We start from the raw sequence: 14,577 nt of genomic DNA, 5'->3' as shown, positions 1-14,577 counted from the left end.
TAGAGTCAGGTAAAGACAGGTTTATTTGATTATACTCCAGGGGAGGAGAGGGCCAGAGTCAAGGGAAACAAAGGCAGGCTGCTTACTGTGAGGTGACTTTTTATGATGGAGTTTTTGGCAAGGCAGAGAAGTCCTTGAGTGATATTCTTTGGCCTTGGGAGCTTGATTTGATTGGAGGATTGAAGATGGGCTGCTCTGACATTTTTATCTGGGGATTACCTGTGCACTTCAAGTCACCGGCTTTATTTACATAATCCTCTGAGTTGCAGCTTGCTCTCTGACCTTATCTGATAACTGCCTGAGTTCTTGGTGGGCCCCACCCTCTTTTCATCCCGCTCATATCTCTTTCTGCCTAACAAATCTATATATGTACCAATGCTAAAAATATATTATATATATATATTGCTAAAAATTGTTCTGTATCTCATAAATATTTTGCTTATTTAAAGAAACTAAGAGGCCAATATGTAATTACAGTTTGTTATATTAACTTTCAAACTTACCATTTCTGGTTTTATTTGTCCCAGTGGATTTGAGTGACTGTCTGGTGACATATCTGTACTCTTTTCTCCCACTCACATCCTTTTTTGCAGTTACTGTTAAATATATTACATTGTTGTATTTTACAGGACCAACAATATAATTTTGTAAATACTGTTTTATACAACTGCTTTTTAAATGGTCAAGAGAAAAAAGAATAAATATACATTATATTGACATTTAATCATTCCTTTGTTTTTTTGTGTGTGTGTGGGGATTCCAATGAATGTCTAGGGTCTCTTGCAATCAGCCTGAGAAATTTCCTTCTGTATTTCTTGTAAGGCAGGTCTGCTGGCAATGAATTTCCCCCCACCCCCTTTTTTTTTTGTTGGGGGTGGGGAGAGTGTCTTTATTTCACTTTCATTTTTGAGATTCTCAGCTGAGGGTTTTGAGAATGTTTAAGTACTTTGAGTATGTCGTCCTGTTGCGTTATGACATCCATTGTTTCTGAGCCATTGGAGTGTTGCCTTTAAAGTTCCCATCTCTCTTCCAGATTTAATGCAGGCCCTAGCACAGATTCCTGTCTCTCTTCCAGGGGGTAGTTTCCTTTTCTGTTCCTCTCCTTCAGATGGGTTTCCACCATTTTCCTCAGTCTATAATCCTGTCATACTTCTTGCAGATTAAGGCCTTTGCAACACAAGAGATGAGTCCGGTCAGATTTCGGCTGCAGCTGCTGTCCCTCTTCCTGAGACCTCATCCTGGAGGAAGCTTTCTCTTCCTTCTCCCTGATCTTCCTGTGGGAGGGGCGTCCTGGTGGGGTTTCCTGGAGGAAAGGTACATAGGAGAGTGTGAAACTCCTTGTGTCTGTGGCCCCTCGGTCCTTCACACTCTTGCAATAAGCCACACTTGGCCTACAGCAGTTCATTAAAAATTTCTAGGTAACATTTTTTACTAGTTTATGTGGCATTCAGTGTCATTTGTCCCAGGAATCAAATGCTTACGTCTTCTTTCTCCCTGAAGAGGTCTGTCTTATTCAGCAGATTTCAGGTTAGTTGTTTGCACTGTGAGTTTAGTTCTCTGATAGTTTCAGGAAAACTCATGAATCTGCACTGTTCCCAGATTTTTTCTTGTAAATATAAGAGCTATGCTCTTTCCAGCTCCCTGTATCTCCAAGCTTAAACGGAAACATGTCTTCCTGTTTTAAATACATAAACCTTTAACTTATCACTTGGATTTAGGCACTCAGAGCAGAATGTATGTGTAAGCGCTTTTTTGGCAACCCTCTATGACCTTCACCTCTTGCTTCCCATCAAAATGTTTTCTATCTTCAGAAATTCGAAAACCTTAAATGCACTGAGGGGAGCATAAAAATCTCACTAGGTATAATTATTTGCAGGTTCTGTGGGTAAAATTGCAATATATCCAGAATCTCTTGCCTGGCTTTAGGGCATCCATGTCAATAGGTGTTTCCTAGGGGTGGAGAGAAGTAGCCATCTCCATATCAATAGGTATTTACATGGGTGAGCTGAGGACTTATCCGGACTGGAGAGATCCAGTGGCGCTTTCTCTTCTTCTACAGCCAGGCCTGGAGAGACATGGATGGCTGCTTGTAAGAAATAAACAGGTTTCTCCCATTTATTTCTCTCTCTGACTGATTTCGATTTCAAAGGTATTTTGTCCCGGGATTTTCCCCCCGGAGTTACATGCCTAAAGGCAGGAACTAAATTATTTTACAGGAGACAGACTCTTACCACCCCAGAGAGGGCTTCAGAGGTTTCTGCAAAGAAACCTTACTCCATTAGTTTCTTCCCATACATTTACCTTCCCACTTGAAGCCTAAAACTACTTTCCTTTTCCTGACATCTCTGTAAGTTTATTATTCCTTTTGCAATATAATGTGGGATTATGAGCTACCATTTGAAGTAATTTTTGCTTTAGCTTTCTCCTAGGTGATAACGCTGCTGCCCACGTTGATAAACTAATGCTATTGTTAATCTTTTATTACCTGGGTCTCAGCCAAGAACTCAGAAGGGTAAAGGGAAAATTAGTTTCCTTCCCCTATGTGATCAAAAAAGAAGGTCTTAGGTTGTGACTTGAATTATGTTTTTTTGACTATTTATATTTGTGAATGATGACTTTCTAGTCTTTGTTTCGTTTTCTTCTAGGTTATTGACCAATATTTTGTTGAGACATTAAAATAAATTATGACCTATTTGTCCATTTAACTTGTTACAATTATTTTTCCCAAATTCATTTATTTTAATCTTTTGTTTTTGCTTTATTTATAACATTCAGATACTTTGAATACTTATAAATAACGATTATGCTTTACAAGTAAAGATCATGTCAAGGTTCTCTCTCTAAATATATTTGCATTTCTCCACTTGGTTTTGTTTAGAAAACTTAATAGCTTAAACCAAAATAATAAAAACATTACAAGATATTTACTTAGATCGTTGTTTGCCACTACAATTATTCAGTCCATCTTTAATGTATCCAAGGATGAAGACTGTAATGTAATTTCATGCGCATAGAATGTTAGTCAGTTTACTTAACACTTTACTGGACAGCGTAGACCTTTAGCAGTGGTATTAAAAGTTATCATTCTCATATATTACTGAGCATATTGTCGTTATTTCAGGGGACATAACAGACCCAGGGTCCTCTGTTCGGGTGCTTACCGGCGCAAGCACGGGATGGTCCTCAGGGCCACATCACCGACTGACTACAGGACAGTCCCTCACCCACAGTCCTGAGGCCTCGTTACGGAAGAGCTCGGCAGGCCCCTTCTCGGAACTGCCGGGTCTGGTCCTGCCCGCTCTCCGCTCTCCTCCAGGCCCTGACGACCTCTAAGCGCGCTGGTGGCCAGCTCAGAGCCTGAAGCAGGCGGTCGTCTGCGCTTGCGCACGGGCAGTGCGGGCCGCCACTCCCAGAAGCCTCTGGGGCTCGGGAGGCTTTACGTCTGGATTTTTACGACCTTGGACTCCAGCTCCATAGTGCTGGAGGGAACTTCGCCTCCGGCTCCTTTTGCGCTTCCTTCTGCGCGCTGCGTTTCCCCATCTGAGGAAGAACTCGGCGGGGTCGCTGCGGGCAAGCCGGTGCGGGCGCAGCGTGGAGCCCGCGTGGGACGGGGAGCGGCGGTGAGAGCCGGACTGAGAGAGGCACTCGGAGCGCGGGCAGGGAGAGTCCGCCCGCCGCCTCCGGCCTGTGGGCCCCAGCGGCCGCGGAGGGTGGCTGTATCCCCGGGAGACGGGAGGGCGTGTGGCTGTGAGAGGCCGCGCTGCGTGTGAAGGGCCGCGGGGTACCTCCGTGGCGATCGGGGCACCTGCGAGGCTGGGAGAAGTGCGTGGTGTCCGTGTGACGGGGACATATGGTGCTTGTCCTGTGTGTGAGCGTCGGTTGCAGTGGCGCTGTAGTGAGTGTTTCTGGGCCATCTTCTCAGCCACGTGCGGCGGCCGTGGGGAAATGATGAGATACTGAGCTTTAGATAAGGGTTGAAAGAAACTATAGAGTTTCTGTTAGGGTGGGAAGTTTAGATCAGGGATTGCCCTTGTGGCAAACATGATAAACTACAGTAATAGGATTTATTTCCTGAAGGGTATCCCCGCGGGGTCTGGGAATTCATTTACGTGTTAAGAAACACCATTCCTGAGCACTCACTTCAAAAACCTGCAGTGAACACTGATACCAGATTATATCCACCGTACTTCGTTCTGCTTTTATGTAGATCACCATACGTATAGCGATGGAGGGGGAAATAAAAGCGCCCAGTATGATTCCAAATCATTTCAAGTTTCTGTAAGCCGAAAGCAATAGAAACAGGAACTTCATTGTGATGTATGCTCGCTTGCACAATAAGGAAGTGAGCCAAAATTCAAAGTGTTCCAAGGCAGGAGTTCTTGACTAGAGGTCTTTGTTTCTGTGGGTTTAGAGGGCAACACAAACCCCTTGAAACTGTATGGAGAATTGCGGTATATATTCGTAAATTTGCATTTGCCAAAGGTATACATAATCCAAATTAATTAACATAGGTCTCGAATGAAATATTATTGTACCTGGGAATGGTTTTGCACAAAATTAGTGGCCAAGATTATGTGGATGGTTTAGAAAATCAGATGACATGTAAGAGTATAATGCAGATACTAAAATTTACCTTTGTAAAAAAAATAGTAGATACATGGGAAAATGGTTATGATTAATGTTAAACCATGCTTATAATTATGGGTAAGAGTTCTTAAGAAATTTTTAAATTATATATCCAGCCTATTTTAAAAAGTAGAATTTTGTAAAACCTTTTGCATGGATTGTATCCAACATTATAATTTAATTGATTGTTCATAGGAGAATGGAAGGAATGAAACCATATGTACTGAGCATCTTGTGAATACCTAATTTCATTACATGTGCAAAGCTATTTCTCTTTACATTAACAGTAGGTTCTTTATAGTGAAATGTGTATGTAGTTGCAGTGCAGCTGAAGGCTGTTTAGGAACAGTAAGTTTTTTTTTCATGCTAGGACTTATATTTACAAAATTTTTTAAAAGGTGAAAATGCACCCTTTTCCCATACTGATGTTTTAAAAATATTTTAATAAGAAGAAAGGTGGATTAACTTGAGTTCTCCTGCCCAGAGATAATCATATTCAAAATTTTGGTGTATATTTTGCAGTTTTCATCTGTGCATATTTTCATGTTCTTTTTCTTTCTGCAGACTGAGACTTAAACTGTTATTTTGAAAAAGGAATCTAACTCAATTATATGTTTCTTTATATATATATATATATATCAGTGCATGTAGGGAGTAGAGCGAAGTTTAAGGGATCTCCTTGAGTGAAAAACATTCCAAGCATTTACAGGTTTTTGATATTAGAAATATCATTTAAACCTTAATTAACAGACCACCAAATAATTTAGCAAGACTTTCAAGATTCGTATTTTAGAGATGTAAGGTTCCTTCGAAGAAAATAGTAGAAATCTATGATATCCAGGTATCTTGAAAGTACAAATGATATTTCCTAAGGGAGTTAGTATGAAAAGAAAATGAAGATTGTAATATTTTCTTTTGTGTGCAAAAGAATAAGATTCACTCCTGTTAATATCCTCAGTTTAGCACTTTATTAGATCCTGTTCTTTGAATAGGTTTATGAGGCTGATGTTGTTTTCCTTTTTCTCTGTAGCTACTGGGGACTGAGGAATGGGACATGCTCTTTATCTGTCTAGTAATCTTTCCTTTTTTAAAAAAGCTTTTTTCCCTTCTTTTAAAGAACTGTGTTTTTTCCAAGATAGTCCTGAAAATCTTCAAAGTAGAATGGTAAGAAAAAGTTAAAAAGCAAACTTTGGTATGGTAAGCAGGAAGCAGTTCCTCTTAAAATAATGCAGTGAGGGACATGTAATATTTTTCATCTTCAGTAATGATACATTATTAGACTAACCAGTATGTATGTATGTATATTATCTTGATTAATTTTCTAAACCTTTATTTGTGGTAGATGGTATTCTCATCCCTACCTTCATGATTGGGAGGCAGATGCACTGGCAGGTTATTAATGGCACAAAGCTCCATATCACTTCTTGAATATCTGATAACAGAATTTCTTAATTTCATCAGGATACTACTTACTAGTTATACATACTTTTAAAATGTTTTTTTTTTAGTGATACTGTTTTTTTAAATGAATGATACTCATTCTTGATACTGTTTTCCTTCAGTTATATGGTTCATATCAATCTTATTAAGATGGCAAATTAATATATTTAAGATAACATTGTTATAATAATACTATGCCACCATGCAGCTAACCATAATATGTTGAACCTGCTGTCCACTGTGAGATATTTATGTTTTTATATTTTGGTTATCAAGAAATTATTCTCAGATGAACATAATTGTTCATATGCCTTTTCTACTTCTATGGTTATCTTTAAAAAAAAAAGATAGAATTGTTCCTTTTAAAATGCTTGCAGTCTATCAAGGAAGGTAAAATCTGAATAGGTAAGTTTAGGGCAGTGTGAGATAGAGACTGGAGAGATTTAGGTGACCTGTCTTGTGAGTTCACTGAAATGAGATGTCATTCTGACTATAGTAACAGTCAGGATATGAATAAATTATACTGAGCACATGGAATCTGTGTGACAGTGAATAGATTTAATATTGTAACCTTTATGTTCTTCATTCTAAGGACATTAAATGAAAGTGAATTAATAGGTAAAAAAATCTCATCTGGAGGACATCATTGCTAACCTGCCAGTTTTAGAAACAAAATAAGCCCGTCTGTCAAGAAGACCTGAAATAAAGCTGTATCAAGACCACCATCAATTTATAGAAGAGATTATGCAGGTCTGTTCCTTTTTTATTTTTTTAGACAATTCTAACATACCTGAGAGGAAATAATAAAGTGAGTTCAGGTTTGGGGATCCAAAGGACCACAAACAAAATAGCACTCAGTAAAATGATCCAAGTTTTGAGAACAAAGAATTTTGTTGAAATCCCCAACCAAAATTTTAAAAACATGCAAAACTCAATATATTTCCTGTTATGATGATTAGGAAGTTAGCATTTTAATAAAGAAAAAATGATCAGAGCAAAAAGATAGGGAATACTGATTGTCAAAACCAAAAATGTAAGCACTGTTAATACACAGTTATATAACTTTGCAGACTTTTTCTGTACTGTGTTATGATTATCTGTCAGTTCTGTGTGATATTTGTTGGTATGTTTACGTATCTTACAAAATAAATTTATTGGCCAATCGGGTTTTTCTGTTGACGTTATATTGGAATATTTTCCATGTTCTTAAATATTTTTCCCAACTTAACATTTAATGACTACTTTGTATTCCGGTATAATGGCGGTGTGTCATATATTTTAATCAGTAAGCTTTTCTAGATTCAGAGTACTGAATATTCTTGGTTCATTTCCAATATCTTGACAAACTTCAACCAGTCAGTAGGTCACAAAAGAGGTTCTGGTTAGGAAGATGTGGCCTCTTTTCCATCCTGAAGTTGGAAAATGGAAGGAAGGTCTGCTCAGAACAGGGCAGAGCTGCCCAATCTCAGACGTATATCTACATCAACAAAATGGCACATTGGCCAGAAAATTTCCTGCTGAAGTATATGGGTCTGGCTTCAGTATAGAGAAGCGTCTGCTCATGACTTGTGCAACCGAGAATTATGAGAATTGGAGAGGATGTCAATTCACGCAGAAAAGTCTAATTTACCCAATTGTATGTAATGTGAGGTAATTTAGAACCTGGAATGGAAGAGCATAATGATAAAATTAAATCCAGTGGGGAAACACTAAAGCACAACAGGTCTCAAGGTCTTTTCCGTTTTCCCAGGTCGGTTTTCTGAATTCTCTGTGTTCACCCTGGACCTCTGTATAGGGACCCTGAGTGATCAGCTCTTAAGAGGACTAAAACCATGGCCTTTGTAAGTTGATGTTTCTGTCATTGCTGAAACATGAGTGTGTTTTTTTCATTTTACGTTAAGTATTTTCATCAATTTTTGTGATGTTTACTACCAGTGGAGGCCCCTCAGCCAACTCCCGAGTTCTTGTTCTTCCCCTAAAGTGTGTGCCACATTACCCAGAATCCTCCCTATGCGACTCACTCTAACTAACTAGTGTTCATGTCATTACTTGTCAGATTATTCTACATCATCTCCTATGTGCCTATTCTGTTTTTAAGGGCACTGATAGAAAAGCATTCGAGTTCCTTAAGACAAGATCTGTGAAGTCTAAGTCTGTTGTGTCATTTGGTGAGACAGAGACAATGGTTCCATTTGTCCACCCATGAGATGACTTTCCAGAGACTTGATTTTCCAGGTAGATAAGACAGAATTTGGCATTAAATGATCTAAATCTTCACGCAGGGTGAGATCTTGTAAATTAGCATTTATTGGGACTTGTAAACATAGAGGTCATGGGTTTTTAAAGAAAGCCCTGAGAAACAAATACCAGGGCTATTCTGTTTTTAAATGGAACATGCTAAACTTAGGAGACATCTATAAAATTGATCATCCTTCCTCAGTATCCTTTAACTCAGTGTATTTAACATTTATTCCTTTTATAGTGCTCTTTTTTTCATGCAAATCTGAGTCCTATATTGTTTTCCTTTTCTCAGATGAATTTAGCATGTCTTCTTAAACATTGGTAAATATTTAAATGAAACTCTACCTTTGGTAAATTCACTCAGTTACTGTTTTTCTGAGCAATTCTTTATTGCTTCATGTTTAATGGACAGTTTTGGTCCTATCGTATTTTAGGTTGATGGGTTTTTTTCCTTTCAGCACTTTAAATATGTCATTCCACTCTCTAGTTGCATAGTTTCTGAGAGAAGTCTGATGTAATTCTTATCTTCACTTCTCTATAGGTAAGTTGTACTTTGTTCTGGTTTCTTTGGAGATTCATGTTCAGTTTTCTACAATTTGAATATAATGTGCATACATGTAGATATTTTGTGCCTTTATTTGTTTACTGTTCCTGGGTGTGTGGTTTGTGTCTCATTATTTTAGAATGTTCTAAGTGGTTATTCAGATTTTTTCTTTATTCCTGTCTTTTTTCTGGTATTCTCAATACATGTATATTATATCTTTTGAATCTTTTGAACTTGTCTTAGTTTGTGTTTATTTTGCTTTATTTTTACCATTTTTTTCTCTTGCCATTTCAATTTAAGATGTTTTTTTGAGGTTCAGGCTTACTGATTTTCTCCTTGACTGTATGTAGTCTTCAGGTGACCATGAAAGGCATTTTATCTACAGTGTTTTTGATATCTGGTATTTACGTTTAATTCTTTAGGGTCTCTATCTTTTTATTTATACTACGCAGCTGTTCTAGCCACTTTCTGGCAAGTTGTCCGCTTTATTTACATTAAAACCAGGAGCATCCTAATCATATTTAGCTTTAATCTTAGTTATTAAATTTACAGTTTGATAATTCTAAAATTTTTGCCATATCTAAATCTAGTTCTGATGCTTGTGCTCTTTGGATTATGTTTTTTTTTCTTGCCTATTAACATGCTTTGTACTTTTTTTTGTTGAGAGCTGGACATGACTATCTGGTAGTAGAAAATGAGGCAAATAGGCCTTTAGTGTGAAATCTTCATTTATTAGGCTAGGAATCATGCAGTGTTAAATGTTTGCTATGGCTATAGGTGTCATAGTCTTCAGTTTCTTCTAGTATCTTTTTTTTTATCTCCCCTGTTTTGTTTGGGTTTCCCTAGAAACTATTTCTCCAGTGGAGTTTGTATATTGTAGCTTTCTAGAACAGATGTAGTTCACTGTTATTTTAGAATTATGTAGCCCTGTTGTGGAAGTAAAGAACCAAGGAGGGCAGATATTTCTATAATTTTATGATTAGGGCTTTTTTCACTCATGGGTTAGAATCCTTGACCTGAAGAAGAATATCTTAGCCTGTTTTTTCCTTTTTATATGAGAAAGGAAGGTTAGAGGGAACTCAGTAATTTCCCTTCCTCAGGTCAGTAAGTCTGTATTACAGTAGTTTCCCTTGAGGGCTGACTTTACCTGAAGAGGACCAAATGAAAATCTGAATCCTCTGGGCTTATTTCAAAATACTTTCTTTTCTTCCCCTACCAACTTTTCTCTGTTCACAGTGAGAACCTGGTTGGGTTCTTAGAGGATCAATCACAAAGTTGTGGGGTTTCCTCTAATACTAGGCCCTGCTAAAATTTTTAACACTCAAACTAGTTCACATTTGACCTCCAGCAATTTGCCAGTCATATTTCAAGTGTTCCTTGGTGGTATGGCTCCAGCAGCAGGCTTCCATCTTGGCTTCTGTTCAGGGATGCTACAATTCTCTGTATTGCCTGTTGCTCATGGTTACAGGGCAAACCATTGTAACCACAATTCTCTAAGATGTTTTTTTTTCTTTCAGTTGACTGAGCTTTCTCTGTGGTGATAGTAATGATGGCTTCCACTCTCTTCACATGTTGGAGCATAAATCTGAAAGCTTGTTGTAGGTTTCTTATATATGACTTTTGGAGGAATATAGTTGACATGTACAGTATTATTGTTTTCATGTATAACATAGTGATTCAGTAATTATATACATTACTAAATGTTCACAATGGTAAGTATAGTTACCCCCTGCTACCATACCAAGATATTACAATATTATGTGTTATATTCTCTATGCTATACTTCATTCCTATGACTGTTTTATCAAATTGAGGTAGTTTTACATCACTTGTTTGCTGAAAGTTTTTCAGATGCTTTATCTGAATCTACTGAAATGTATCATGTAAAGTAATTTTTCTTTAATAAAATTCACTTTTAGTTGTGTACAGTTCTGTGAGGTTTGAAAATACAAAGGTTTTTACAGCCACAATCAAACTACAGAACAATTCTGTCACCTCACGCTGCCTCTGTGTAATCAAACTCCAATCTTAATGTTCACCCATGGCAACCACTGATGTGTTCTCTGTCTCTGTGGTTTTTCTTTTCTAGAATGTCATATAAATAGAATCAAACAATATAGCCATTTGAGTCTGGTTTCTTTCAGTTGAGATTCAGTATGAAAAAAATTTATTCCTTTTTATTATTTAGTAGTAGTCTATTGTATGAAACAACCAACATTTATTCATTGATCCAATTAAGAATATTTGGATCATTTCCAGTTTCTGGTGATTATGGAAGAAGCTTTTGTAAATATTATTGATAAGTTTGTGTGTGAACATAAATTTTCATTTCTCTACAGGTAAGTCCCTTTGAGAATTCTGGTCATAGATGTGTTTAGGTTTTTAAGTATCTGCCTGTTCTCAAAGGTCTATGGTTTCGCATTCCCACCAGCGCTGTGTGAAATTTCTTGTTGGTTCCGTCTTTCCTAGTACTTGTTCTTAACAGTTTTAACTGCCTTTCTGTAATCTTACTGACAACTTTTCATGCGCTTATTTACCATCTGTATCTCTTGATCAAGTGATCATGTGGTTTTTATCTTTTATTATGGTTTGATTACTAATATGTTTGATTTTTGAATCTTACACCATCCATTTGTTCCTGGAACAAATCCATTTGGCAGTTACCCATTTTATTGCTATAGTCAATATGCTAACAGTTTGTGTGTATATTTTTATAGAATTGTTTTGTAACTTTCATGTACTATCTTTATCAGATTTTTGTATCAGGATTATGCCGACCTCATAACATGAATTGGGAGATATTCCCACCTCCTTTTAGTGAAAGGATTTATGTAAGATTAGTGTTATCTTTCTTTAACATTTGATAAAATTCAGTAGTTAAGTATTCTTGGTCTCATGTTCTCTGTGGGAAGGTTTTTAATTATGAGTACAATTAATAGACACAAGATTATTCAGATTTTCTTTCTTGAGCCAACTTGTGAAATTTGTGGGAATTGTGTATTTCACCTAAATTTTAAAATTTATTGATAATAAGGTTATTCATTTCTTCATTTTCCTTTAAATATTTTAAGTGATCCCTTACCTTTCATTTCTTGTATTGGTAATTTGATATTTGTATAACCACTCGACTTTTGTTGTACATCATGTCTTTTTTGCATGTTTTATCTTTTACCATTCTTCTGTTTTCATATGTGAATTATATTTATAAAAATGAGTTTCTAATAGCATATAATAGGGTCTTTTTTGTTTTTGTTTGGCAGATTTTAACACTGTAGATCTTTTAATTGGAGTATTTCCTAGTACACTACATCCAATTTTATATATAGTTTGGTTCAAATGTATATCGTTATTTTTCCTTATTTTCTCTTTCCCTACTTGTTTTGTTCAGTACTTTTTAGAATCCATTTTATCTCTAATATTGCTTAACATTTGTCCTAGTTCTTACAATATGCATCTGTAACTTATCACAGTGTATTTTCTAATAGTATTACACAGTATATGTAAGACCATTATAATAGTCTACTTTCATTCTTTCAAATGCTTTTTATCTGTGGTTGTCAATCCAAAGAGCAACAGAACTAGATTTGGATATGGCATTTGAGAATTATCAAGCTGTAAATTTAATGATTATGATTAAAATTAACATGATTAACATGTTTAACCTGTTCCTACTATAATTTACTTAACTAACCTCATGAGTAAATCCCTTAATTTGTATCTTTACTGGTATATTCCTATCTTCAAACTGTCTTCAAATTCCAATCATTTTTATGGTGCTGTTTTCAATTTTGTCCAGTCATCACACTGTAAACCTTTGATATGCTGCGCATAGGAAGGAATTAACCACTGTGGATGGAGACATCTATATTTTTTAGGGGAATTATAACTACAGAATCATCAGGCATATGTATTCACCTTTTCTTATTCTTACATTCTGATAATATATCTCACACACTGGGAGCAGTGTGTGAGAGCTGGCCAGTAATGTCACACCAGAGCCAACTATGCACATCTCTCCCTAAATCTGTGTTTTATACTATAGTGGCAATCACTATAAAACAGTAGTTTCTGTGTTTGGGAGGAATTGTTTGTTAAACGTTTGCCAGCACTTTACTGTATAAAATTAAGATTTTCTGAGATCTCCTTTCAATTTTTCAAATTTTATATCCATACTAGGATTCTTTTCAGCCATTTCTCATGGGGAAGATTCTGAAATTTCTATTAGTTCTACTATAGAACATTCCTTTATTCTGGTCCTGTTAAGAAAATGGTTTTGTTTTCTTATTTATTTTAGATTTGGGTCAAGTTCTGAAATAATCAGCAATGGAAAAATGTTCATATCTAGAAAATGTTCATCTCTTATTCTTCATCAGAGAATTCATACTAGAGACATTGTATGAGTGTAAGGGATGTCTAAAGGTCTTTAGTCATCTTACAGAGCTTACTGTACATCAGAAAATTCATAGTAGTGAAAAACTGATCGACCTGAAGGATTTGAGAAGACCTTTAGACATTTTACAGATCTTAGAGTACATATGAGAATTCCTGCTGGTGAGAAACCCTGTGAACGTGAAGAATGTGAGAAGGCCTTTAGCCTTGCCTCAAACCTTGCTCAACATGGAAGAGATTGGTGGGAAGTTCTGTGTGTGTAAGGAATGTTGGAAGTCCTTTATTGACACTGGAAGACTTAAAATACATCACAGAATTCATATGGGTGATAAATCCTATGAATGTCAGCAATGTGGGAAAGATCTTTAGTAGGTATGGAGGACTTACTTGACATCATAGTGTTCATACCCGTGAGAAACCTTTTGAATGTAATAAGTGTGGGAAGTCCTTTAGGCTCAGTTCAACCCTTAAAGCTCTTCGGAGTGTTCATACTGGTGAAGTCACTGTCCTTCATTGTAGTAAGATGCCACAGAGTCACTACTTGTCTTCTCTGTGCTACACTGCCTTTCCCATAAACCGCCTCCCTGCCCACACACACCATGTGTACCAGTCATAATACCCCTCAATCCCCTTCTCCCTCCCACCTCACCCCTCCCCTTTGGTAATCCCTAGTCCCTTCTAGGAGTCTGTGAGTCTGTTTCTGTTTTTTTCCTTCAGTTTTGCTTCATTTCTGTACTTGTGGAAAGGCTTTTTAGATGTACCTCAGATCTTGTGATCTTGAGAGAATTCATACTGGTGATAAACTCACATGTAAAGAATGTGAGAAGACATATCTTTGTGCCTCATATCTTGTTAGGCATGGAAAAATGGATACTGGTGAGCAACCCTCTGTATGTTTAGAGTGTGAATAAGTTTTTACTAATAGCCATTAACTTACTATATATTGTAAGAGTTCATACCAGTGAGAAACCTTATGAATGTAACAAATCCAAGAGGTCTTTCAGGCTTAGTTAAATCTTTGAGGTACAACAGAGAATTCATACTAGTTAGAGACTTTATGATATATACATATGTACTACACAGTACTGTATGTTGATGAATTTACATCACTGAGAATTTGAAAACAATATCAGAAAGCTCAGTTTTAGATATGGCCTTTTCCTTAAGGAATCAATATATGGTGTTAACTCCTTGGAATGTAAATATTTGATTTTTTTTAGTTATGACCCAAATGTTGTTCAATTCAGAGAACTTAACACTATATCATAACAAAACCTCTTTGGACATTCGTGTTTATAGATGATCAGAGTATTCATGCTAAAGGAAAATTGACAGAA

The 14,577-nt window shown here is 36.6% G+C and overlaps 1 protein-coding gene and 1 long non-coding RNA gene across 2 annotated transcripts in view; one reads left to right on the top strand and one right to left on the bottom strand.

Annotated features, from left to right (window-relative positions):
• LOC140847076 (uncharacterized) lies at positions 1-3,352 on the bottom strand. Its single transcript, XR_012126704.1, has 2 exons — positions 3,162-3,352; positions 1-1,303 (listed from the first exon to the last, which is right to left on the bottom strand). It is a non-coding gene; the product is annotated as an uncharacterized lncRNA (long non-coding RNA).
• Positions 3,353-3,433: 81 nt separating this feature from the next.
• Positions 3,434-14,577, top strand: part of LOC108388798 (uncharacterized) — a 44,712-nt gene continuing 33,568 nt past the window's right edge. The window contains exons 1-3 of the mRNA XM_073226066.1: positions 3,434-3,620; positions 6,659-6,816; positions 7,817-7,907. The gene's annotated coding sequence lies outside the window, so the exon portion shown is untranslated. The remainder of the gene's footprint in view (positions 3,621-6,658; positions 6,817-7,816; positions 7,908-14,577) is intronic.

The sequence above is a fragment of the Manis javanica genome, chromosome 17, assembly GCF_040802235.1.
Source record: "Manis javanica isolate MJ-LG chromosome 17, MJ_LKY, whole genome shotgun sequence".
Taxonomy (NCBI): domain Eukaryota; kingdom Metazoa; phylum Chordata; class Mammalia; order Pholidota; family Manidae; genus Manis; species Manis javanica.
Note: the sequence above shows the minus strand (reverse complement) of the source record. Positions and strands in the feature narration are given on the sequence as shown.